Source organism: Palaemon carinicauda, chromosome 9, assembly GCF_036898095.1.
Source record: "Palaemon carinicauda isolate YSFRI2023 chromosome 9, ASM3689809v2, whole genome shotgun sequence".
Lineage (NCBI taxonomy): Eukaryota > Metazoa > Arthropoda > Malacostraca > Decapoda > Palaemonidae > Palaemon > Palaemon carinicauda.
In genome coordinates this window covers 163,920,863-163,948,258 of record NC_090733.1, presented here as the reverse complement: position 1 = coordinate 163,948,258, position 27,396 = coordinate 163,920,863, and the positions used below count along the sequence as shown (strand labels likewise).

Genomic DNA, 27,396 nt, shown 5'->3' with positions numbered 1-27,396 from the left:
ATATATATATATATATATATATATATATATATATATATATATATATACACAGTATATATATATATATATATATATATATATATATATATATATATATATATATATATATATATGTGTGTGTGTGTGTGTGTGTGTGTGTGTGTGTGTGTGTGAGTTGAATTCGTAATGTATAAAGACTATTTAAATACACGACAGAATAGATTTCGCATCATACGTAATTTTTTGCAGCATTTAATTTGATGTGCTTCGTATTCCACATATTGGATGTGATATTCTTAAGCAGCTTGTTTTTTCTTTTTATTCAAATCCAATTGTTATAGAGCATAAAATGCGAATTATTTTCATTCCTTGCGTAACTTTGACACAAGTGTAAGTTTAAAAGGCCGTTTTAAAAGGAAGCCTGGCTCAGCCTAATCGTTCTGGTAGATAGGATTTATAACTCTTTATTGATAATCACCTTAAAACCAACATAATTTGTATTTTAACATTTCATTATTACACAGGAAATTAATGTATTCGATCGTCTTTCCGCCTTAGACTTCTTATTGTCGTAAACAAGTGAAAGTTACTTTGTTGATAAAAATTCAAGAGTCCTTGTGTTCAGCAGTCAACTCTGCTTACCATACCTTCCAATATTTGGGTACCATTTGCTCATGGAGTTGACTCGCGAAGCTTACCTGGGTTTGAGAGCAACCCTTTTATAAATCAAATTTAGTTTATGATAGAAAATATAACTTGCAAATGATTATGTTAATAGCATTTCATCAACACAAGCGTAAATTCAAATGGCCCTTTTGAAAGTCTGGCTTAGCATTTCGTTCTGGTAAACAAGATTAATTCTTCTTGTTTGGTAGTTATCTAAAAACAAACAGTTTTCATGATTAATTCCATTAATTACAACTAAAATAAACAAGTTCTTACTCGACAGTCTGCCTTAGACTTAGCATCATAAACAATTGATTCAGAAGTTACTTTTTTTTTTCTTCTTTTTATAAATGATCGGAATCGCGGAAATTGACGGAATGTCATAATCTGTACATGCGCGCGCTGCTCAACTTCATTTGACGAGTCGACTGTCGACGACTATTACTCGACATTCAAGTTCTTGACCATTCGTTTGGTATATCTTAACCTTTTCCTCGCTGAGATGATATGATTTGCGTTCGCGTCCGCCAAGAAGTTTATATAAAAAAATCCTCGCGTATACATTATTTTTGTGTAAGTGAATTAACTTGAAGTGTTCCGTGCACCTGGAATGCAGCGAGCTTCGCTTACAACACTGTAAGTATTGTCAATATAGATTTTCCTACAATTTCATTGTTTAAAGTAGAATGTAGACGTGTATCGCTGATGATTACGAGAAGGGTTGGTATTTTAATCCCAATAACAGGGTTTCATCGTAGACTTTCAGTTCCACCAATACAATAATTGCCAAGACAGGGCATGAAGGGATGTAAATATTTACACCAACACCTTCCGCACACGCGACGAGACGTATTTCATATCTTCTTGACGTTCTTGGAGAATCACTTTCTTTTTTGTAGCTTTTGTTGCAAGCTTAGTAGTTTCCCCTTAAAATATTTGATTTCCCATTTTGGGATGTATGTATAGTGTGATTTCTATGCCCCTTAACTCCCCCATTTTCAACCATATCGCTAAGAATACCTCAGTCTGAGAGGGTCACAGGGCTCCGTTAGCCCCATTGTGTTGTGTAGGTAAGGACACGGCTTGTAGGTTAGGTTAGGTGTGTAAGTTTAGGTTATAAGGTGTTTAATGTATATGTTTCTGTCCTTCGTTATACTGTATAAAGTCTCCCATTTTACTTATGACAACCGGGGCATTAGTTGCATTCGTCATCAGCTACTTCAATTTCACTTAACGGTTAATGTCTAGGAGAGGGCCGCATGAAGATATCAGTGATATTCAATTTATTTTTACTAGAATGTGTAGGAATGTATGTAAATAGTGGAATACGAGTGAGATAATTTTGTGAAAATCAATAATAGTCGAAATATCGACGATCAAACTCACGCTACTCTTGTCTTCCTCCCAGATTTTTTCCAAGTCTGTTGTTATTGTTGACTGTGTCTTGTTTTTGCTCAAATGAGCCCTGTAACCACTATAATCCGCAGACAAACTAGTCCACTATGAAGTCTTACACGTTTGGCCAATCACAGCGCCTATCCACTATGACGTCATACATGTTTGGCCAATCACAGCGTGACAATACAACAGCGCGACAATACATTCTCTTACCCAGGCATTTCATTTCGTTTTTAGACATGGTGGCCATAGCAAGCACGTCATCTCATGTTACACAAGAAGTTGAAAGTCCATCTTCTTGTCCTGACTGTTTCCTAACTTACAATGAATTTGTGTAACTTATTCTGGAAAACTAGTGAATTTGTGCCAGACACTATTTAATTTTACAAAATAAAAATTGTCCTGCATGTCAAGGAACCTTCGCAACGGCTTCACGTTTTCCTCAAAGCAGCAGCACGTCTTTATCAACCAGCAATTTAAGGTAAGCTTCATTAATTTATGGAGTATATTATAATGGTGATAGTATAACGATGTATACAGCAGTACCATCACTTTGGATTTGGTTTGATGGATGTGATAGGTAGTGTCCTTAAGAGGGGGTCGCAGGGGGGGCGAAGCCCCCCCCCCTGGTAGGGGTACAGGGCCTCTAGGCTAGGTTAGGTGGGTGTATTAGGTTCGGTGGTGCCCTGAAAATCACTGTGGCCTTAAGGGGGGGTCGCAGGGGGGGCGGAGCCCCCCCCGGTAGGCCTAGGTAGGGGTACAGGCCTCCCAGGGTAGGTTAGTTGGTTGTATTAGGTTTGGGGTCCCCCATAATTGTAGTAGTAGGTTTATGCTTACATTTTGTGTGTAAGAGTTAAGTCTTAGTCTATTTTTTATTCATTTCCTCATGTTTCTATGCAATTTGCAACAATAATCTGGTTGTTTTTTGCCGTTTTTCGTCGTTAATACTTGAAAAACGGGTGCGGCCTTCTCCTAGACATTTACCCACTTAACTTTTTCTTTAGTCAATAATCTACCTCAATTTTGAAAGCGACAAAACTTTCTAGACTTATTTTCATACCTGAAAAGCCATATCACTATAAGGAAACAAACATAGGAAAGCGACCTAACCAAAGGCTCCCTAGCTAACCCAACTTAAGACATTGGGCCCTTATCTACCAGAGGTAGGGGCTGTGACGCCCCTGGAATATTGTGTCCTTAACTTGGTCTGATTAGCTAACCCAATTGTTTGAAGATGTTAGGTAATGGCCTGGCATCAACAGACAATTTTTCAGGCGGGGTGTATGTATGATAGCGGTCACCTGTATGTTTGATTACAGTTAACTTAGAATACGGCACTGTAAGGGTGGTCGCAGGGGGCGTCAACCCCCCATTAGTTAAGTATTTAAGGACACGACTTGTAGTTTAGAGGGGGGAAGTTTAGGTTAGTTTGTCCCTTTTTAATCCACACGAGAGGAACTGGCCGCTGATATACAAAGGCTCCTATCAGGCTGTGCAGTCACTCGTTGACTCTCAGGTCTAGCATAGAAAAGAGTACAGCGTAGTACCAGTAGGTGCTTGAAAGCTTTTTTTTATGAAATAATGCCAAACAAAATATTGTTGCAAATACTTTGCAAAGATTCAAGGTCTCTGGAACCACTTTGTTTTCCACAAATGTTCAATGTTTTGATTATAGATATACAGTAACAGTTCTTTTAGGACATAGTCTACAGAGGGATTCACTGCCGGAATATATAATTAACCCTGTCAAAACATACTATCGCTTATTAATGGGTAGATGTGTATTACGGTTGAGAAACTTTGCTTATTAAGAGAACAATGAAGCAACATTCACGGAGCAATTTAATGCCACCAAATAACCATGCTTGCTTCAAAATACTGCCTCTTCTGTACTTGTTTGGTAATGTGTCTCTAGGCAATCTCGGCTACAATGTCATAGACCCGTAGTATGTTTTTGAAGTTCATGCTGCGAGTATTCAGCAGTCAGTCTTGCCACGTCACTCCCAGTGTGTATCTTCCGCTTCCTTCCTTTTTTAGCAGAATCATGTTTTCATCTAAAAAGTGATGTACTTTTATATAGCAGTACATAATGTACTCCTGGATATTGTTTATGTTTATGGGGTAATATACTGTAGATGTGTTATCCTCTACAGTACTGCGCAAGAAACTACGCTAATACATCAGGCGTTGCGTCATGCTTCAAAGCTACATAGAACTTTGTACGAAAATGGCAAGTGGTCGTTGTGTGAAATATGTACACTTAGTTAATCTTACACTGTTTACATATTGTACTGTACAGAATTACAATAATGTCTTGAACGGTATTGTTTATTGTAAATTTTGACTGTGTGTGGTAAGTTGTCAAATGGTCAAGTCGTCTGAACGAAAGCAGTGAATATTTTTAGTACAGTTAAGTTTTACTGTAGTAAGTACTGTATTCATGTTACAGTAATATACTAGACAGTATCAGCAAATGTTATGAATTATTACTTGATAGGATCAACGTTGTTTTGTTGTTATACTGTAAGCGTATGATGACTGCTGAGTAAAGTTATAGTTCCAATCAGGCCAAAGACTACTGTACTGTAGTGTTATGTACTTAACTATAGCCTTACTGTGTCCATTGCGTAGTGTACACTTGTGCATATGTACTGTACACTTACTGATATATATTAATTTAATTACAAACTACTCATACTGTGGTAGCAACCAAGTAGAAACTATGTTAGGCAGTACTTAATGTGTTAATTATCAGAGCATTCGCAATGGGCAGCAAGTTATTAGGTTAGGAGTTATCCCACCTTAGGGCAGCAGATATTCGCAAAATCGTGCTTTTTGCATCTGTTGCCTAACTTCGCAAAGAATGGGCTGACTGTACTTAGTGTGTAAGTCGACCACACGAAGACAGTGAGCAGTGAGTTGGTAGGTTAGGAATTAACACACACTAGGGCAACAAGTATGTGCGGATTCTCTTTTTTCGGGCATGTCTCTGTTATATAGCCCCTGCCAATAGGGAGGGCTGACTGTATGTGGTATTGCTTGCAAAATGAAGGTTGGTGATTGGCCCAAAAAAGTTGTGTAGTAAGGACTAAAAGTCACGGTACAAAGATGATGATACAGATTGGGTCAATTGGACGATGATACCACATGGTAGTTTTCTTCTACTGGAAGGGAAAATTGGAAGTGGAAAAGGATTATTCTAAGGGGAAACTTCATTTGCAGCTAAAGGGATTCGATAAGAAGACCATGGGGAGGTTATGAATATGTTTTGGTGTATAGTACTTATATGCAGGTGGTGTTAGTATTAATATATGCAGCCTAGCCAACTTTTTTCAGATTCTGCATTGTCAATATCACACAGTTACAATGCAGACAATTTTCATTAACAAGCATAGAGAATCCAAATTTCCATAAATCACAGTACAGCCTGTCAGAATGATATATGGTTCATATATTTGATAATAAACTCCTGTTGTAGGCTAATTATACTTGGATATTTACTCTCAAAAAATTCATCTAATGATGATCCAAGTTTAGGGTAACTTGGCTATCAGATAGAAAGAGTCTTAAGTTCAGTTTGACAGCCTCTGAAACCTCAAGTTGGTTGATCTTAGTAAGTTACCATTTTAAAGGTAGTGTGGGCTAGGCTAATCTATCAAGTTGTTTAGGTTAGGCTAGGCTTAGCCAATAAATCTTGGCCTGTGGCTAGGCTAGACTATGCCAATCCTAGCTAGCTAAACTTTGGCATTGGTTATGCTAGGGTATGCCTAGATGCCAAACCTAGGCCCTGGCTAGACTTGCCTAGCCTCTAAAAACTGGGTCGTGACTAGCCTTGCGAGATGACTTTATCTAATTTATCATATTTTAAGTATATCGGCAACTAGTTCTAATAAGCTTACTTTCTAATTATATTCATCATGAAATGGATGTTTAGGATACTAGGCTGTGATTCTTTTTAAAAGCACAGTTTGTTCTGTAACCGAAATACAAACCACGCTATTTACATAGGGTTTACTTTTGGCGTAGCTGAAATGACGAGCCATTAGATTTTAACGAGGGTTAAACTACCCCCGTGCTAGTTAGCATGGGGGTAAGGGAGGGGTAGCTAGCTACCCTTCCCCCCTACACACCGGTGAGCTGTCTCACTTCACTTTTGGCTCGGACGATGTACTGTACAGTGCAGACGTTTCTGTCCCGTCCTCGCATATTTGACAGCCTTAATCTGTTTTTCTTTTTCTTTCAGTGTGTGTTTGTTTGAAGTTGGCCTCTACCTTTGCTTCCCTCATGCGGAAATGCCCTGGACTTCCCGATAGCCTCTGTGGAACATTCATGTCGACGGTCGAGACAGATCCTCGCACCCTTTGCCCGCAGTGTCTAGGTCAATGGTGTGATAGTGATAATCTGTGTATGGAATGTCGGGAGTGGCCTACCTCCCAGTGGGAGAGGTTTGCCCGGCGGCGTAAGAAGAGTTCTAAGCGAGACCGTTCTTCCTCAGGGACTGCCCTGGGGAAGGAAGGCTCCAAGGACTCTTCTTCCATTGCCCGAACCTCCTCCCAAGCTCCCACTCGTTCGGTCTCTTGTAAGAGGCCGCCGAGTGGTTGCGTAGGCCCTTCTTTTGTTTCCCAAACTCGGGGTGCGGGAGAGGGCGTTGCCTCCCATAACGAGGCAGCTCCCCCTCCTCCTCCGGGGGAGGATATTATTGATTTTGTGGATTACGACCAGATTGTCTAACAATGATCTTTTCTAGCTTTGGGGTTCCTTGGTGCTTAAGGGCACGCCCTCCAAGGAAGCCCTGTTTGATCTGATCCAGTTGGGGGCAGCTGTCCAACAGTCGCCAGTAATACCAGAGGTAGGCTATTGTCGACGTTGTTGTGGCAGAGGCGTCCGACGGGTCGGGTCAAACCCCTGCTGCTACTGTTGCGGATGTTGCTGAAGGCCCAGGTTCCCCCTCCGAACATCCTTCGAGGGGGAAGCTGGGTCCAACGGTCTCTCCTGCGAGTGTTGCTCCCCCTCTGGGGAGTGCACTAACAGAGACTCCTCTTCGGAGGACCGACGACGGTGATACCCTGCCTCGAGGTCGTCTTCGCCGTAAGGCTCGCCCTCCTCTTCGTCGCCGAGGCCTTCCTTCTCCTTACAAGGGAGTCTAGAGGCGCCTTCTCTTCGGGTCGTCATCCTCGTCGTCCCCTGTGAAGGACTCTTCTCGTCGGGAGCAGACCGTAGCAATAACTCCACTGGACCTCTCTGCAGATCGTTTGCGATCTCCTGTGCCTGCCAGATCTTACTTGCCTACGCAAGTACCGGTCCCTTCGGGGCAGAAGGGCTTATCCCACAATGTGGGTGAGGCCCTAACGTGCCAGGTTTCACCTGTGCGCCTTTCAGTAGCGCGCAAGCACCACCGCTCTCCTGATCGCCAGCACTCTCCTGCTCACCAGCGCTCTCCTCCTGTAGAGTCTCCTGACTCTCCTCGCCAGCGCTCTCCTGCTCGCCAGCGCTCACCTGCTCGCCAGTGCCCTCCTGGGCGCAAGCGCTCTACGGCAGATGAGTCTTCAGACTCTTCTCGCCAGCGCTCTCCTGATCGCCAGCGTGCCCCTGCTCGCCAGCGCTCTCCTGCTCGCCAGTGCTCTCCTGCTCAGCGCTCGCCTGCGTGCACGCACACTTCAGCCCCTGCTGCGCGCCCTGCGCGTCAACAGTCTCCTGAGCGCCGTCAACCTCCTGCGCGTAAGCGCACTACTGCGCGCCCAGTTCCTGATGCGCGGGTAGCGCGCCATCTGCAAAGATCATCAGCTTCAGTTTACTAGGCAAAGGGGAAAATCTTCTGTGGTTGGTGTCGTGGAAGGGGTCTCTCTCCATTCGATGCTACGATTCCAGAAATAGCGGAGTTCTTCGTGTATTTGCGGTAGGAAATGTGCCTCTCAGTTTTGGTGGTAAAAGGTTATTGCTCAGTCTTATCTCGCTTTTAAAAGTGAAAGGAGTTGACATTTCCTCATCGCTAGAACTTTCTCTCGTCATACGGAGTTACAAAATTAACTGTCCTCAGTCGGAAGTGAGACCACCTCCTTGGAACGTGGTTTGGGTTTGTCTTTAAAGAGGCCTCCTTACAAACCATTACGCTAGGTAACAGATCGCCACCTCACATGGAAGACAGTGTTCCTACTCGCCTTGGCTTTAGCGAACTTCATGGTGTCTCGTATGACATAACCCATTCAAGGGGATGGGGAGAGGTAAGCTTCAGCTTCGTTCCTGAGGGGTACCTGATTCTAAATTCGAATTCTTCCGCATAATGAGTCTCCGCTCTGTTAAAGACGATCCAGATCATCTGTTACTATGTCCAGTAAGGAGTTTGAGGCTCTACCTCGAAAGAACAGCAGTCGGCGTACCCAAGTGCCTTTGCTTTTCGTCAGCACTGGGAGAAATAAGCGTCCCTGGCCTTCAAACGAAACCACACTGTGGTGCAGGTTCTGCAAGTGGGAGTGTGGAAGCGTCGAACAACTTTCACCACCCATTACCTGCAAGGTGCAACCCACAGGAAACTCGATACGTTATCTATCGGTCCTGTGGAGGCTGCTCAACAGCTGTTTTAGTACCTCAATCTCCTTAATGGACAAGTAGCAGAAGGGTGAGGGCACTGGTTACCTGGTTTTATTCTGAGTGTATGACAAGGAATGACTGGGTCTTTTCTTTTCATCCTCCCCTCTCTTGGGTAAATCAGCACCCTGGGCCCTCTGCACAGCTAACCCCAACCACTGCAAGTAAACCATTGCTCCCTTGTGTAACCTAGTATTGTGTCAATACTGTTTTGTCCCCATACCCTGGTGAGGTGGTATTGGAAATGTCCTGGTGAACTCTGTTAACTCCTATGGACTCGGAATAACTTGTACATGACAGTAACATTGCTAGTGTCTCAACACAGCTTGTGTAGGCTGCAGACCATGCATAGCAAGGTTTAGCGAGGTTTGGTTTAATTTTTTTTTTTCTTTACTAACCTAAAAAAAAAGAATCCCTGGGTAAAGCCAAAAAGCCAGATTGGCAGGGACATCCACCCTCCTATTGGGTGAATCAACCCTTATAAATAGTGTAGGTTTGTATTACAGTTACGGGACAAATGATAAATTTGGAAGTAATTTGTATTGTTCCTAATGATACAAACCTGCAGCTATTTATACAGACTTGCTAGCCAACCCAGTCCCCCAAGCAAAGTGAAGCACAATCACAGGTGTGTGAGTGAGAGGGGTAGCTAACTACCCCCCTACCCCCCACCAACTAGAGGGTTGGGTAGTTAACCCTTGCAAAATTCTAATGGCTTGTCCTTTCAGCTTTGCCGAAAGTAATACCTCTATAAATAGCTGCAGGTTTGTATTGTTAGGAAAAGTAAAAATTACTTTCAAATTTGTCATGTTTCGGAGGTCCACCTTCTTACTTAACCTGACCTAGGATGTTCTGAATTATAGAGAAGTATAAAAGTTAATAAATAACCTGACCTAGGATGTTGTAAATTATACCAAAGTACAGAAGTACAGTACATCCCAATTATATTTTTTCCAGGACATAAGCCCTATGTGACAAGTGTAAACAACTCAACACCTAACTTTGAATGTACACATAACCATTTTTTTATTACTTAGCCTTTTTTTCATATTTCTTAGTACAATAACATGGTTTGATAGACTCCTAATTAGGCTTCTTTATATATTAGATTTATTCTTATTAGTTTTTTCCTGGCTATTCCTTAAGTCATGATAAATTTTGCTAATAATTCTCATGTGGATTGTGAAGGCTAAAGAATAGTTTAGTTGAGAATAGAATCAGCACAGTATACATAATATTAGTTTTTGGGATCTCCTGAATGTTCAAGTGTAGGGATTTTGTTACCCAAAAGTCAGACCCTGATAGATCATATTTTGAGGTACGTACTACAGTATGTTTATATTTAAAGATTATGCACTCCACCCCTTTCCTAACTTGGACCTAAGTCCTAAGTCACTGGTATCATTACTATGGTCCCTCCACTCTAAAACCAAGGATTAGGTGGATTCAATCCGAGGATATCCCCTCATGCGATGTTGCCATGTTTCAGCCAAGGCGCCATATTTTTGTGTGTTTCATATGTCCCACGAGGCTGCCACCTCCTCCTCTTGCCCTTGCACAATAAAATTATTATAAATTATTATTTTTTAATAATAAAAATGTTACTGTAGTGTATTTTGTTAATTTTGGTTACCAGGCATTGAATTTGAGTGTATTTGTTTGTGTTAACATCACATATTATAAATTACATGGAGTGAGTGAGACATGTACAACATGGACATTGATAATTTTCAATGTGCTATCGCTCTCTTTCAGGTATTAAAATTCTTTTTTTTAAGAGGTTTCTCAGATAGACCTATTCCCTTTCTCTCGCAGTACATAAGAAATTACCATGAATCCTCCGCATCAGAAGAGGTAAGACTAACATTGAAAGAATCGGTAAAACTATAAACTGCCTTATCGGTAAAACTATAAACTGCCTTATCTGTTTTTACATCATCTGGTTGACTTTCGTGTATGACAGTTTTTCTACAATTTTCTGTTGTAATCTTCTCTATTGCTTCATGAATAGGTGGGTTCATATGTCTCATATATGAGACATATCCTATAAGCTGAACCCTTAGCAGTTCAATGGGGTTATATTGGCACTGATAAGGTGGCAGGTGTATAACTCCATGGCCATGCTGTCATGCCTTCTTGTGGATGACGTACATTGTATCGGCAGTGGTAATGTGGCGAGTCACAAGTTCCACGAGTTTCACTTTAAGGAGACCATCGGGTAAACTTACATCGTTGCTTTTTTGTTTGTACTTGTTACTGGTTTATCTATGATGATAATTGAAGATGGAGGAATGTTGGCTTACAGTTGTGCCTTCAACTTCTCGATCATCTGGTCATGGTAATCACCAAATTTTTTTCCTTGAAATATCCGGGAAGCTCTGAGGAAAAAAAAAAAGAAGAAAAAAAATATTTGTTTTAAACATGCAGAATAATTCAACAGACACCTTTTCCTATGGGTACCTGTGCACTCTCAGGCAACGCTGTGAAGTATTTATGCCACAGTTGCCACCTTTATTTATTGTTGTACAAGTCCCTCATGCATTACAAGTTTACTTTCCTTTGATATCCAAAAATGTTCAAGTTTATCTTGTATCAGTATGACTTTACTATCTGTAAAGTATTTGTCCTATATCAGATAATTGACACATTGCTCTTTTAGAAAGCATTTGAATAGAGTACTTGGATAAATCACTAGTTCTACTCCATCCAAAACTCGGTTTGTTCCGTAACCGAAATACAAACCACGCTATTTACAAAGGGTATTACTTTTAGCGCAGCTGAAATGACGAGCCAATAGTTTTTAACGAGGGTTAATTACCCCCGCGCTAGTTAGCGGGGGGTGGGGAAGGGTAGCTTGCTACCCCTCCCCCCTCCACACACCGGTGACTTGCTTCTCTTCACTTTTGGCTCGGCGGTGATCAGACGTGTCTGCTCATCGCCTTCGTGACAGCCTTTAATTTTCTGCTTTTTCTTTTCAGCGTGTGTGTTGGTTGGAAGTTGACCTTCAGTTATTTTCTTTACTATGCGTACATGCCCTGGAGTTGCCGGCCGTCCTTGTGGGACTTTCATGTCGGACGTTAATACGGATCCACACACCCTCTGCCCTCAATGTCGGGGCCGACGGTGTGACCAGGATAACATGTGCCGTGAGTGTAGGGAGTGGTCTGCCTCCCAGTGGGAGAGGTTTGGCCGTCGGCGTAAGAAGAAGTCCAAGAGAGACCCTTCTCCTCCGGGGTTAGCCTTGAAGGAGGAAGGTTCTCGGGACTCTTCTTCCGCCGCCCAAACCTCCTCCGAAGCTCCCCCTTGGCCGCCTCCTAAGGAGAGTCGTCCGAGTGGGAGCGCAGGCCCTTGTTCTGTTTCCCTACCTTCGGTGGGGGGAGAGGGCGTCGCCTCCCATAGCGAGGCGGTTCCCCCTCCTCCTCCGGGGGAGGTTATTAATAATGCCTTATCCAGTGATGATCTTTTACAGATTTGGTCATCCCTGGGGCTTAAGGGCGTGCCCTCCAGGGTCGCTCTTATTGATCTTGTCTCGTTGGGGGCCGCTGTTAAGCAGTCGCCGGTGGTAGCAGAGGTAGACCCTCTGTCTATTGTCGACGTCGTGGTGACAGAGGCCTCCGACGTGGCTGGGCCTTCCGCCGCAGGTGCTGTTGCTGGTGATGGTGCTCAAGGCTCTCCTCCTCCTTCCGTACATCCTTCGAAGGGGGAAGTGAGTCCTTCGGTCTCGGCTGCTGCTCAGCTTCCTTCTGAGGGAAGTGTTTTGACGGAGACTCCCCTTCGGAGGACCGATGGTCCCGACGATCTCCCCCGAGGCCGCCTCCGCCGTAAGGCTCACCGCCCTCTATGCCACAAGGGCCTCCCTTCCCCTTACAGGGGGACTAAGAGACGCCTTTTTGGGTCTTCGTCCTCCGGGGGGGACTCTCCTCGTCAGCCTCAACCTACTGCTCCGCCCTCCTTGAACCTCTCTGCAGACCGCTCACCATCTCCTGCCGGATCTTCGCCTTCTGGAGAACTCGTCACCCGACGGGCTACGGTCCCCTCGGGGCTAAGGGATTCTTCCCTTACGCGAGCAGTGCTAACGCACAAGCGCTCTCCTGCTCGCCAGCGCTCACCTGTTCGCCAGCGATCTCCTGCTCGCCAGCGCTCTCCTGCTCGTCGACGATCTCCTGCTCGCCAAGACTCTCCTGCTCGCCGACGCTCACCTGCTCGTCGGCTCTCTCCTGATGTTCGCCCCCCTCGCCAGCGCTCTCCTGCTCGTCAGCTCTCTTCCGAGCGTCAGCGCTCATTTGAGGACCATCGCCCTGCGGTCTCTGACCACCCTTTAGTTCCTGCTGAACTCCCTGCTCACCATCTGCCTGGTCCTGTGGCTACGCAACATCGTGCTGCGCGTGTGTCAGAAACACATGTTCGCCAACGCGCCAGCGATCTTCCCGTTCCTGCTCGTGAACGCGCCGCACCAGCTGTCCTCTCACAGGACACGCATCGACCTTCTGCTCGCCAGCGATCACCAGCTCGCCAGCGATCACCTACACGCCAGCGATTACCTCCTCGCCAGCGTTCACCTGCTTGCCAGCGCGCACAGGCGATCTTAGTATCGCCTATTCAACAGCGACAACGAACGCACCGACGTTCGCCAACGCTCCTGAAGGAACATGGTTCGCCAGCTTCTAGCTCGCCATTGCGCGATCGCCCGCCTGCACATGCCGCTCGCCATCGCTCGCCATTGCACGATCGCCCTCCTGCGCATGCTGCTCGCCATCGCACGACCCTGCACGATCGCCCGCTTACGCATGCTGCTCCTCATCGCACAACCCTGGACGATCGCCCTCCTGCGGATGTTGAGCACCATCGCACCCCATCACGCGATCATTCACCTGCGCATGCTGCTCGCCATCGCACAACCCTGAACGATCGCCCGCTTACGCATGCTGCTCCTCATCGCACAACCCTGAACGATCGCCCTCCTGCGGATGCTGATCACCATCGCACCCTATCACGCGATCATTCACCTGCGCATGCTGCTCGCCATCGCTTACCATTACGCGGTCATTCACCTGCGCATGCTGCTCACCATCGCACGCTAGTGCGTTGACATACCACATCGCGCCATCGCCAACTTGAGCGGCTGCACTCACCAGCTCGTCATCGATCGCCTGTGGATCTACATCACCAGCGATCTTCCTCACCTACGCGGCAGCACGATCCCTCGCCGTCGCGCCAACGCTTGCGTTCGTCGCCTCGGACACGTGTTCATTCACCTGCCCGCCCTCGCGCCCACTCGCCCGCGCGACCGCTCGCCCGCGCGCCCGCGCGATCATCCACCTGTGCGCCAGCGCGATCGCTCGCCCTCGCGCGACCATTCGCCCTCGCGCGACCATTCGCCCTCGCGCGACCATTCGCCCTCGCGCGACCATTCGCCCTCGCGCGACCATTCGCCCTCGCGCGACCATTCGCCCTCGCGCGACCATTCGCCCTCGCGCGACCATTCGCCCTCGCGCGACCATTCGCCCTCGCGCGACCATTCGCCCTCGCGCGACCATTCGCCCTCGCGCGACCATTCGCCCTCGCGCGACCATTCGCCCTCGCGCGACCATTCGCCCTCGCGCGACCATTCGCCCTCGCGCGACCATTCGCCCTCGCGCGACCATTCGCCCTCGCGCGACCATTCGCCCTCGCGCGACCATTCGCCCTCGCGCGACCATTCGCCCTCGCGCGACCATTCGCCCTCGCGCGACCATTCGCCCTCGCGCGACCATTCGCCCTCGCGCGACCATTCGCCCTCGCGCGACCATTCGCCCTCGCGCGACCATTCGCCCTCGCGCGACCATTCGCCCTCGCGCGACCATTCGCCCTCGCGCGACCATTCGCCCTCGCGCGACCATTCGCCCTCGCGCGACCATTCGCCCTCGCGCGACCATTCGCCCTCGCGCGACCATTCGCCCTCGCGCGACCATTCGCCCTCGCGCGACCATTCGCCCTCGCGCGACCATTCGCCCTCGCGCGACCATTCGCCCTCGCGCGACCATTCGCCCTCGCGCGACCATTCGCCCTCGCGCGACCATTCGCCCTCGCGCGACCATTCGCCCTCGCGCGACCATTCGCCCTCGCGCGACCATTCGCCCTCGCGCGACCATTCGCCCTCGCGCGACCATTCGCCCTCGCGCGACCATTCGCCCTCGCGCGACCATTCGCCCTCGCGCGACCATTCGCCCTCGCGCGACCATTCGCCCTCGCGCGACCATTCGCCCTCGCGCGACCATTCGCCCTCGCGCGACCATTCGCCCTCGCGCGACCATTCGCCCTCGCGCGACCATTCGCCCTCGCGCGACCATTCGCCCTCGCGCGACCATTCGCCCTCGCGCGACCATTCGCCCTCGCGCGACCATTCGCCCTCGCGCGACCATTCGCCCTCGCGCGACCATTCGCCCTCGCGCGACCATTCGCCCTCGCGCGACCATTCGCCCTCGCGCGACCATTCGCCCTCGCGCGACCATTCGCCCTCGCGCGACCATTCGCCCTCGCGCGACCATTCGCCCTCGCGCGACCATTCGCCCTCGCGCGACCATTCGCCCTCGCGCGACCATTCGCCCTCGCGCGACCATTCGCCCTCGCGCGACCATTCGCCCTCGCGCGACCATTCGCCCTCGCGCGACCATTCGCCCTCGCGCGACCATTCGCCCTCGCGCGACCATTCGCCCTCGCGCGACCATTCGCCCTCGCGCGACCATTCGCCCTCGCGCGACCATTCGCCCTCGCGCGACCATTCGCCCTCGCGCGACCATTCGCCCTCGCGCGACCATTCGCCCTCGCGCGACCATTCGCCCTCGCGCGACCATTCGCCCTCGCGCGACCATTCGCCCTCGCGCGACCATTCGCCCTCGCGCGACCATTCGCCCTCGCGCGACCATTCGCCCTCGCGCGACCATTCGCCCTCGCGCGACCATTCGCCCTCGCGCGACCATTCGCCCTCGCGCGACCATTCGCCCTCGCGCGACCATTCGCCCTCGCGCGACCATTCGCCCTCGCGCGACCATTCGCCCTCGCGCGACCATTCGCCCTCGCGCGACCATTCGCCCTCGCGCGACCATTCGCCCTCGCGCGACCATTCGCCCTCGCGCGACCATTCGCCCTCGCGCGACCATTCGCCCTCGCGCGACCATTCGCCCTCGCGCGACCATTCGCCCTCGCGCGACCATTCGCCCTCGCGCGACCATTCGCCCTCGCGCGACCATTCGCCCTCGCGCGACCATTCGCCCTCGCGCGACCATTCGCCCTCGCGCGACCATTCGCCCTCGCGCGACCATTCGCCCTCGCGCGACCATTCGCCCTCGCGCGACCATTCGCCCTCGCGCGACCATTCGCCCTCGCGCGACCATTCGCCCTCGCGCGACCATTCGCCCTCGCGCGACCATTCCACAGCCGGTGGTAGCAGCAGGGACGCGTGCTCCTAGACGGCACTCTGGATCACCTCCATCCAAGCACAGGTTGGTAGTGCAGGACGAAGACAGGTCAGTACAGCATTCTTCCCCACCTTTTCAGGCAGGTACCGTCGTGTCCACTCCAAAGGATCGCCCGATCCCTTTCTCTTTAGCGAGGATTTCGGACTCTGTGTCCTTGGAGCAGCAGACTTGGTTTGGTCCGCTGGCACGGGCGTTAGTGAGGGTTATGAAACCAGCTCTCGCCGGCCAGGGTGACAAACCAGCGGCTGTCTCTCCTACGCTGAAGAGAAAGAGAGGAGTGGACTTCGTGGTGACTTCCCCTAGGGCGAAGTTGGTTCCCAAGAGGTCGGTCTCGAAGGTCCCTTCTCCTGCACGAGTACTCTCTCCTTCTCCCGTGGACGAGGCCTTTCCGTCCTCATGTGAGTCCAGTGGGGCGGTAGTCTTCCCCTCGGCACCAGGGGGGGAGACTTCGCTTCAGGCAGGAGAATCGTCTCGTGAGGAAGGGGCCCCTCGAACCTCGTTGTTGGGAACCTGTATCCCTCCCAGGAGGGAACCCAAGGATTCCAAGACCGTCCCTAAATCCTCTGCAAGGATTCGTCAGGAACCCACGACTACCCAGGGGAATGTCCACGTGTCACCCCAGGAAGAGATTCCTGGGGCAGGAGACTTAGCTGCCAGCCCACAGGGAGGAGAACAGCAAGAGTCCGAACATGCCTTCTGGCAGGTCCTAAGCCTGATAAGGACACTTAACAGACTTACGGATCCAGTCATCGCCCCCCGTGAAGGCAAAGACACGATTCTGGATGAAGTGTTTGACGTTCGGAAGGCCCCTAAGACCAGTGCAGCTCTGCCCTGGTCTCGGGGGCTGAAGAGTGCCAGAGCTAGGGCCAACGCTCAGCTCGCACTTCTTGCCTCCTCCAGTTGTTCCACTACCGGGAACAAGCTTATCCCTCCTCGCCTTCAGCAGAGGAGGTATTTCGAGATCCTGGGTGAGCACAACCTTGCTCTTCCTCTCCATCACTCTGTGGAGGAGCTGGCGAAGGGAGTTCCCCTGGAGAAACTCTCTGCCCGGCAGGTGTCGTTCTCGGCGGCGGAGATCCTTAACCACGAGAAGGTCGCTAAGTGTGCCATGCAGGCCACTTCGTGGCTGGAATTCTGGCTAGGATCTCTGGGCATCCTATTGCGATCGGAGGACTTGTCCAAGGAGACCAATAGGAAGGCCCTAGAGACCTTCTTGCTCTCGGGCACCCGCTCCATCGAGTTTTTGGCGCACCAGGTTACCACCCTGTGGGCCAACTCGGTGTTGAAGCGTCGCGATGCTGTGTCCGAGAGATTTCATCCGAAGGTCCCCGCCGTAGATGTGTGTAGGCTCCGACATGCTTCCCTTCTGGGGGAGAGCCTGTTTGAGCCTCAAGACTTGGAGCGAACGGCTGAGAGGTGGAGGAAATCCAGCACGGACTCCCTCCTCCACAGGGCCCTTACAACTCGGCCCTATAAGCCTCCAGCCCCGCCACAACAGCAGCAACAGCCTCGTAAGGCTCCCAAACAGGCACCGGCAGCTAAGAAAGTGGTGTCTAAGCCCCAGCCCTTTCCAGCCAAGGTCAAGAGGGGCGGTAAGTCCTCCAGGGTTGCAAGACTCCTAGGGGTGGCGGCCACGGCCGCAAGCCCTAGGGGTGGCAGTCCCACTGCGTGTCCACCTGTGGGGGGATGCCTTCAGCGTTGCGTCCGCAGGTGGCAGCAACACGGGGCCGATGCTTGGACGGTCTCAGTGATCGGCCAAGGTTATCGCGTCCCGTTCACGTCATCTCAACCTCCCCTGACAGCGAATCCAGTGTCGTTGAGCTCCTATGCCATGGGATCGGCAAAGGGGCTGGCCCTTCAGGCCGAAGTCGAGACCATGTTCGAGAAGGGTGCTCTCCAGGAGGTCGTGGATGGCTCCCCAGGCTTCTTCAGTCGACTCTTTCTTGTAAAGAAGGCTACTGGAGGCTGGAGACCCGTCATCGATCTCTCAGCTCTGAACAGGTTTGTCAAACAAACCCGGTTCAGCATGGAGACAGCAGACACGGTCAGACTTGCGGTGAGACCACAAGACTTCATGTGTACACTGGATCTAAAGGACGCGTACTTCCAGATCCCAATCCATCCGTCTCCCAGGAAGTACCTGAGATTCTGCCTAGACAACGAGATCTACCAGTTCAAGGTGCTGTGTTTCGGTCTCTCCACAGCTCCTCAGGTGTTCACCAGTGTTCACCCTGATTTCATCTTGGGCGCACAGGAACGGCATTCGTCTCCTTCGTTACCTAGACGATTGGCTGATCCTAGCAGACTCGGAGTCGACCCTTCTTTGGCACCGAGACAGGCTTCTGGATCTTTGCCAGGATCTTGGGATCGTGGTAAACCTCGAGAAGTCCTCTCTGCAGCCGTCCCAACGACTGGTTTATCTAGGCATGCTAATAGACACCAATCTCCACAAAGCCTTTCCATCAGACGACCGGATAGCAAGGCTGAGGAGGGTGGCGGAGCCTTTCCTCAGGCGAAAAGAACTCCCCGCCCAATCGTGGTTGCGTCTCTTAGGCCACCTATCCTCCCTGGCCCGTCTGGTTCCAAACAGCCGCCTCAGGATGAGATCCCTTCAATGGCGGCTCAAGTCCCGGTGGAATCAAGGATCCGATTCCCCGGACATTCTGATCCCAATGGGGTCTCTGGAACAGACGGACTTGCGGTGGTGGCTGGCCGACGAGAACCTGCGGAAGGGAGCGAGTCTTCTCGTCCTCCCCCCGGAATTGACTCTGTTTTCGGACGTGTCAAAAGAAGGGTGGGGGGCGCACGTTCTGAACCAGAGGGCCTCAGGCCTTTGGTCAGAATCAGAAAAGTGCCTACACATCAACCTGCTAGAATTGAAGGCCGTCTTTCTGGCTCTTCAGCAGTTCCAACGGTCCCTGGCGGGTCACTCCGTGGTGGTGATGAGCGACAACACCACGGTAGTGGCTTATATCAACAAGCAGGGAGGCACTTTTTCGCAACAGCTATCTCATCTTGCAGTAGAGACTCTGAGGTGGACCGAAACCCACTCGATAACACTATCAGCTCGCTTCATTCCTGGCAAGAGGAATGTGCTCGCCGACAGTCTGAGCAGGGCTTCGCAGATAGTGAGTACCGAGTGGTCTTTGGATCCTCAGATAGCCAACAAAGTCCTGACTTTGTGGGGTTCCCCGACGGTGGACTTGTTCGCGACAGCCTTGAACTTCAAGCTGCCCCTGTACTGCTCACCAGTCCCGGACCCCAAGGCACTCTGGCAAGATGCTTTCCAGCAACGGTGGGACAACATCGACGTGTACGCCTTCCCACCATTCTGTCTGATGAGAAGGGTGCTCAACAGGACCAGACTATCGGTCAACTGTTCCATGACTCTAGTAGCTCCGCTATGGCATCACGCGGAATGGTTTCCGGACCTTCTGCAACTCCTGACGGAACTCCCAAGGGAGCTTCCTCCACGACACAAGCTTCTCAGACAACCCCACTCCGGTGTCCCTCACAGGGCCGTAGCCTCCCTTCGGCTTCACGCCTGGAGACTATCCAGCGTCTCCTCGCGGAGAGAGGCTTTTCGCAACAGGTTGCGGAGAGAATGTCTCGGCACCTGCGAAGGTCCTCTGAGGGAGTCTACCAAGCGAAGTGGAGAGTCTTTTGTGGTTGGTGTCGTGGAAGGGGTATCTCTCCACTCGATGCCACTATTCCAGCAATAGCGGACTTCCTTGTGTATCTGCGAGAAGAAATGCGCCTTTCTGTCTCGGCGGTGAAAGGCTATCGCTCAGCCTTAAGCTTGGCCTTCAGATTGAAGGGCGTGGATATTTCTTCGTCGCTAGTACTCTCTTTACTCATACGTAGCTATGAGCTTACCTGCCCCCAGTCGGAAGTGAGACCCCCTCCTTGGAATGTGGTTCGAGTCCTCAGGTCTCTCAAGAGACCTCCCTTCGAGCCATTACGCCAGGCCTCCGATCGCCACCTGTCTTGGAAGACGGCTTTTCTACTCGCCTTGGCCTCGGCCAAGCGAGTTAGTGAACTTCATGGTCTCTCGTACGACATCGCCCATTCAAGGGGATGGGGGGAGGTAACGTTCAGGTTCGTCCCTGAGTTTGTGGCCAAGACTCAGAATCCTGGAGTGCCGTATCCTCGGTTCGACTCTTTCAGGATCGCGAGTCTCCGTTCTGTAACAAACGACCCAGACCAGCTGCTACTATGCCCAGTGAGGTGTCTGAGGTACTACTTGAAGAGAACGGCTGCAGTCCGTCCTCAGGTGCGAGCTTTGTTTGTGAGCACAGGCAGGACAAAGAGGAGGGTCACCAGGAACACCATCTCAGCTTGGATTCGAAGGGTTATCCACCATGCCCTGAATCCTGACCCTCCTCCGTCACGTCGCCCTCGGGCCCACGATGTCAGGCGTATTGCTACATCCCTGGCCTTCAAGAGAAACTTCTCTGTGACGCAGGTACTTCAAGCTGGGGTCTGGAAGCGTCAAACGACCTTCACAGCCCACTACCTGCAAGACGTGACCCACAGGAGCCTCGATACGTTCTCTATCAGCCCTGTGGTGGCTGCACAACAGCTGGTCTAACCTCAGGCTCCTTTTTGGACAAGTAGCAGTAGGTTGAGGGCGTTGTTACCCGGTCTTAGTCTGCGTGAATGAAAGAGTATGTCTGACCCTTATTTCTTTCTTCATTCTCCCCTCTCTTGGGGAAGCAGCATCCTGGTCCTCGCATAGCTGACCTCGACCTCTGCAGGTAACCCATGCTTCTTTGTGCTCCTAGTATTAAGCTTAATACTGTTGCGTCTCCCATACCCTGACGAGGTGGTATGGGGAACGTCCTATCCTAGAATTCCTATCTGAAGGTCTCAAGGTCAACTTCATAGGACGAGTCACACTCTCCTCCTCACACTGCTTATGTAGGCCACTCGTTCCTAGCGATGCTAGGAACCTGTGAGGTACAGGGGCTCCCTCTCTCTAGTGCTGCTCACTGAGGGATCGAGCCCCCGGGCAAGCCGAAGTCAGTAAGGCTGGGGACTTTCCACCCTTCCTAAGGGGTAAGTCACCCTTTGTAAATAGCGTGGTTTGTATTTCGGTTACCGAACAAATGACAAATTCGAAGATAATTTGTATTTTTCCTAACCATACAAACCTTAGCTATTTACACATATGTGCCCGCCATCCCTGACCCCCAAGTCAAGTCCTACCTGTAAGTGAAGTGAAGCAAGTCACCGGTGTGTGGAGGGGGGAGGGGTAGCAAGCTACCCTTCCCCACCCCCCGCTAACTAGCGCGGGGGTAATTAACCCTCGTTAAAAACTATTGGCTCGTCATTTCAGCTGCGCTAAAAGTAATACCCTTTGTAAATAGCTAAGGTTTGTATGGTTAGGAAAAATACAAATTATCTTCGAATTTGTCATTTTAGAGAGGTTGAACAATAGCTAAGCTACAACCCTAGTGGAAAAGCAGGATGCCATAAGCCCAGGGGTTCAAACAAGAAAATAGTCCTGTGAGGAAAGTAAATAAGAATACAGATAGAATAATGTGCCTTAGTGTACCCTCGAGCAAGAGGACTTTATAGTATATCCGGTTGTGTTGGAAAATTTAATGTTATTTTTTTATATAGAATCTTGGCAACTGTGTTGAAAATGTTCCAGGTAGTATTGTGAACATAGAAAAATATGTTGCCAGTTTTTTCATTTGGTCCCACATGACTTTCTACTGCAGAAACTAAAGTCACTGAAATCGAGCAGTTCGATCAAGATTGGAAAATAGCGCCTACATACATATAGGTTTAGATATGTTTCTGCATGACATTTTTGTAGTTTTTGGGGTATTGTGGCACTATAAAGGTAGGTATATAGTGAATAAATTGTGATTTAATGTTATTCCTGTTTGGAAATGTTGAATTAATCTTCAAATATTTGTTTCTTTACAGGAGTGAATAAAAGTTCTGCGCCATCACTGTGAACAATATAAACAAAGATGTCCATCTCTGTAACTTCTGGAGAACCACCAACAAATAGACCGTCAATTGACTTCAATCGATGTCTAAAATGCCAAGGGGAAAAATGGACGAACACTAAAAGCAAAGGAAAAGAGCTGGAAGCACTGACATGTCCTAAAAGCGAAAGTTATCAGAACTTCCTTGACACTATCGAGCTCCGAGCTGAATATGGGAATCAAGACTTCGTTCAATTAAATCAACGAATGCGCGGTTTATCAGCAGAAATCCTGAACGACAACCATGCTGTTTGGCACAGAACATGCTATAGTGAAGTCACACACAAGGGACACACTGAGAGAGACCAGAAGCGCTATGAAAAGGCACTTACAACAAGCGACCCTGGTATGTTGTCTTACAGGAAAGGTGGGGGCCGACCCTCGTCATCAACTGCCACTCTTGCGTCTGACAGAGATGCAGGTGTTGATTCGACCAATAGAAAGCTCACACGATCTCACGTGAGTGCATTTAACAGAGAACTATGCTTCTACTGCCAAGAAATCAAACACACCAAAAAACACGCCAGGGCAGGATCCACACCAGAGGAGCTTCATATATGTAGAAGTGCAGACATTGGACAATCAATCAAAAAGATTGTTGATGCCAGTGACAAAGACTTGTGGAAGCTAAACATGGCCGACATCCTTGCAGATGGAGACTTTCTTTCCAGGGACATCAGATACCACAAAAGCTGCCATACGATGCACTGGCAACGCTATTTGCAACATCCCCAAAGACCCAGTACAAAGAAGGACCATTCGAATGAAGACACAGTGGCATTCATATCAGCTGAGATAGAATTTTTCGCCGAACTACGAGAGTGTTTGGATAATGGAGACATTATAACACTGACCGATGTTGCTGCATTGTACTCTTGACATGATGTACGACCATCGAATTCCCGACAAGCAAATCTCACGACAGGCCCTCTTAGCAAAAATCGAACAAAATATTACCAATTTCACAATCACTGATGCCAGAGGAAGGAAGCCCGCAGTGATACATTCCAGGGAATCTGGTCGGTCTGCCATAGACCAGGCAATGGAGGAGAGAGACCTGAAAGCAGACATAACAGCAATCTACCGCTGCTCAAAGGTCATCAGACAAGCAGTGCTACAGACCAGAAAAGAACATCCGTGGTCCTTTGATGGTTCTTTAGTTGGATGTGGCGAAGCTGGTGTTCCAGCTGAACTAATGACATTAATGCGATGGATCTTGCAAGGGGCAAAAGCTGCAACAACAGAGACACGTACTGAACTGTTGCATAAATCATGTCTCGTTCTGTCTCAATCCATCGTACAGGCTTGCAAGACAGACCGACAAGTGGCACTCATCCCACTTTCATCTGACTCCAGATTTCGTAATACGTTTGAAAGCCCTTATGCTATAGGACTCTCGTTATACATGTACCACAACTTTCGAAGTCAGAAGGCGGTGTCTCTGCTGAACATGTGTGGCGCTGGGATTTCATATGATAGTCACAACAATATGTGACACCATCGCCCATGCTGTTGCCAAGAATATCAAAGAGTATGGTGTATATGTACCACCAGGTCTTCTGCGCAATAAGAGGATACGGGCTTCACTGGACAATGTCGACAAAAAAGTGGACACCCCAGACGGAAAAGGAAGTTTCCATGGAACGGCAATGGCAGTATATCAGCGATCAGGTCAAGGCGAAACAGTGGTCAAACCTGTGCAGTTCAGTGAGAGTCCGTCTGAGTCTCTACATAATGTGCCACCCACCATACTCAACTTGGCTACATGTGACATAGAAGGCAGTCCAAAGCCCAGGACCAGCCCACACTATAGCAGCTACAAGATTGGGGTGTATGACGAGTAATACATGAGATCACAAAGCAGTGACATACAGTGGATGGTGGCACGCTTCTTTAATAGACCTGGCGTCCAGGAGCTTGGCTCAGAAGTATCCCCAGGAGACAATGATGAACGCGAAGATCAACCAACAACTGACAGGTTAAACAAGAGACAGTTTGTGCCTGTTTGGTCTGCTTACAACTCTCTCACCCACGTGCCACTAGCTACAGATGCTCCCGCAGTAATTGATCAAGCTTTTGGTCTTCCAATCGTCAAAGCTCCTGCTCATGAATGGTCCACTTTAGTTACATCTCTGGAGAACTTGTATAGGTTGAATGAGCTTGTGACTGGCCCAGACAACAAACTGGTGGTAACCATGGATATGGACCTGTATAAACGAGCTCTAAAACTCCCATACCTGGATCCGCAGTACAAGGACAAATGGGTGTTATGCCCTGGCGGGTTCCACACAGTGTTGTGTTCCTTGAGGTGCTTAGGCAGGACGATTGAGGGGAGCGGTATTGATGATGCATGGCAGGAAGCAGACATATACAGCAGTGTTACTGTTGCCCAGATCATCAGTGGCAACCACCATAATAAGGCTCTTCAAGCTCACCAAATAACACTCCAAGCTCTCTTTGACCTATGGTTTAGTGCATTCTTGGATGACCACCCGACAGTGTGTGATTCACTACGTTCAGCTGCACAAGAATTGACCGACGCATGCAAGGCCAATTTTGAAGTCCGTACGGCACACCAAACATTTGCAATGAAGCTGGAGTCCATGAACCTTGAAAAGCAGCTTCGTGACTATGATGACGCTCATGACCAAGATCCAATGTACAAGTGGGCGCTTATGTACATGAAACAGGTGATGGTTCTGTTGCAGTTCCAAGGCGCTACACGTGAGGGTAACTGGTTTCTCTACTTGTCAGCACTAGAAAAGCTCTGTGTCTACTGCTTCGCGTACAATAGATTGGATTATGCGCAGAACATACCCGAATACATAGCTCGAATGCAAGAGATACAAACCACAGATCCAATGATTTGGCAAGAGTTTGTAAATGGTGACTTCACAGTGAATACAAGCAACACTATCCCGTTCACTCTTATTGCAGTAGACCAGGCAATGGAGCATCAAAATAAATCTACCAAAGGTCAAGGAGGAATCTCTGGAATAACATCAAACCCAAAGACTTTGCTGAAGTTCTGTCTCACTGGTCCTGAGTTGGCACTCATTGCTTCCGAAAGTGAACAACTGGCAGCAGTGTTCAACAGTGCTACAATACAACAACAGCACCACTGCCTCTCTCAGGCCAAAGTTCGTCGCCAGGAACAGGCAATCACACAACTGAAGAAGGTACTGTCGCCATGCAACATCTTTAGTGGATCAAAAGGAACTGAGACTGGGCCCGCCAGTGATGCAACGACAGGTCGGATGTTCAAGCTTCTGTCGAAAGAGATCATTCCCGACAACATCAAAGAAAGCATTCTGTCCACAGAGCAGATTGGCATGGATGCATACAGAAGTTTCATTGAAGATCGTCTGATTGGCAATGGAAACCTGTGGGCCAAGATGACAAAGGTTAAACTGCTGTCTTGGTCAGCAACTGCCAAGGAAATTAAACTGAAAGCCGGTTCCCAAGTGATCACACTGAAAGCAACATCATCACTGTTTGCTAGGATGCTGGTGATAGCACGATCCTCAAGGGATGACATCAACTTCGAGGAAGTGATTGGCACCCACGAGTTTGTGTACATAAACAGGTTACTGATGCAACCAGATGGAGCAATCCACCCGACCACTGACAAGAGCATGGTAATCCACCTGTTGGAGAACCTTCTGGAGACAGATGACAATACAACCCCAGGAACCAATGCTCAGGGCACCAACGATGAAAACGAGGGTTTCTGTCTTGTAGTTGATGGCATGGCTGTATTGCATGAGTTGATGGCTGTCAAGAACGTCAAAAACTGCAAGGATTTAGGCACATCATATGTCAAGTTGATTGACTCAAAAGCTCGAGGTTATGGCCAAGTGAGGATCATCTTTGATAATTACACCATAGTATCTTCACTCAAGGAGGGCACACGGGAGAGCCACAGAGGCAAGTCCAAGGGAATCAATTCCTACATTGTAGAAGATGCAACTTGTATCAAAGACAAAGGTACATTTCTTGCAAGCAATGAGACAAAAGATTCACTCACTTTGTACCTGGCACAACAACTCATCAACCAGAGTACTACCAAGAACCTAGTAACCGTGACACGCAGCAGCATTATGACAAACTCTGAATGTCATGTATCTACAGGTGTAAGCACCCACGAAGAAGCTGACACTCTGATGATATTACACGCTGTAGAAGTAGCAGGAACAGGATTTGAAGTCCACATATACTCACAGGACACTGATGTTCTGCTCTTGGCTCTTCGTAGGGTGCCAATGCTTGGTACGCGACCAGCAATGATCATGGGCACCGGAGAATGCCGTCGCATCATCCAGCTGAATCCCATCTATGACAAGCTTGGTTCCGACAAAGCATCAGCTTTGATCAAATGGCATGCGCTGACTGGATGCGATACAACTGGGCATATACAAGGCAAAGGAAAAAAAGGATGCTTCAAAGCTTTCCTTAATGCCAGTTCAACCGTACTTGCTGCACTGAATGGGCTTGGAGAAGGAGCCGAACCATCAGATAGTGTGGTCGAAGGGTGTGAAGAATTCTTATGCTCACTCTTCTGTCCTAAGCAACTCCATATCCCCAAGGCAAAGAATCTCAGGTGGTACCTCTTCAAAAGGCTGAGATCTGACCAAGGAGTAGACATGTTACCACCTACACATGGAGCTTGGCTCGAGCACATCCGACGCGCACACATTCAAGCATGTGTTTGGTCACAAGACCTGGTCTTAAATCCAGTCATACCAAATCCTCTCATGCTCGGATGGCAAATGCAACATGACAAACTGATGCCACTGCTATCAAAGGAAGCACCAGCTCCAGAAGCAGTTCTTCAACTCATTCGATGCAACTGCGGATCCAATAACATCGATTCAGCCAACAAGTGTTCGCGCAGATGCTCTTGCAGACAAAATAATCTTGTGTGCACTGAATTGTGCAACTGTACAGGAGATGACACATGCCAGAACACTAATCCTATCACAGATGGCCAGGATATTGAAGAGGACTGACGTCGTGGACATTTGTGGCTGTAACTTGAAACAGCGGATCATTAACATTTGTGTTATTCTTTTGCAATAAGAATTACTTGTTAAGTTGCTAGAAGCAGAATCTTTTGGTGAACAATTATACCATAAGTACAAAATAGTCCCACACTATTAGTCTTTATCACATATTTTCCAAAAACTGGATAATTATGGCCATTTAAAATTGTTACACACTGTAAATAATTTGAAAATGTTATTTTTGCGGAATTTTTACGATATTATTTGTTGATGCTGAAAATCAGTCTGGGACCACACAGAAAAACT

The 27,396-nt window shown here is 49.0% G+C and overlaps 1 long non-coding RNA gene across 1 annotated transcript in view; it reads left to right on the top strand.

The window, feature by feature from the left end:
* The first annotated feature begins 1,105 nt into the window (after positions 1 to 1,105).
* LOC137646955 (uncharacterized) overlaps positions 1,106 to 27,396 on the top strand; it is a 259,225-nt gene continuing 232,934 nt past the window's right edge. Inside the window, exon 1 of the long non-coding RNA XR_011045505.1 lies at positions 1,106 to 1,281. This is a non-coding gene — a long non-coding RNA (uncharacterized lncRNA). The remainder of the gene's footprint in view (positions 1,282 to 27,396) is intronic.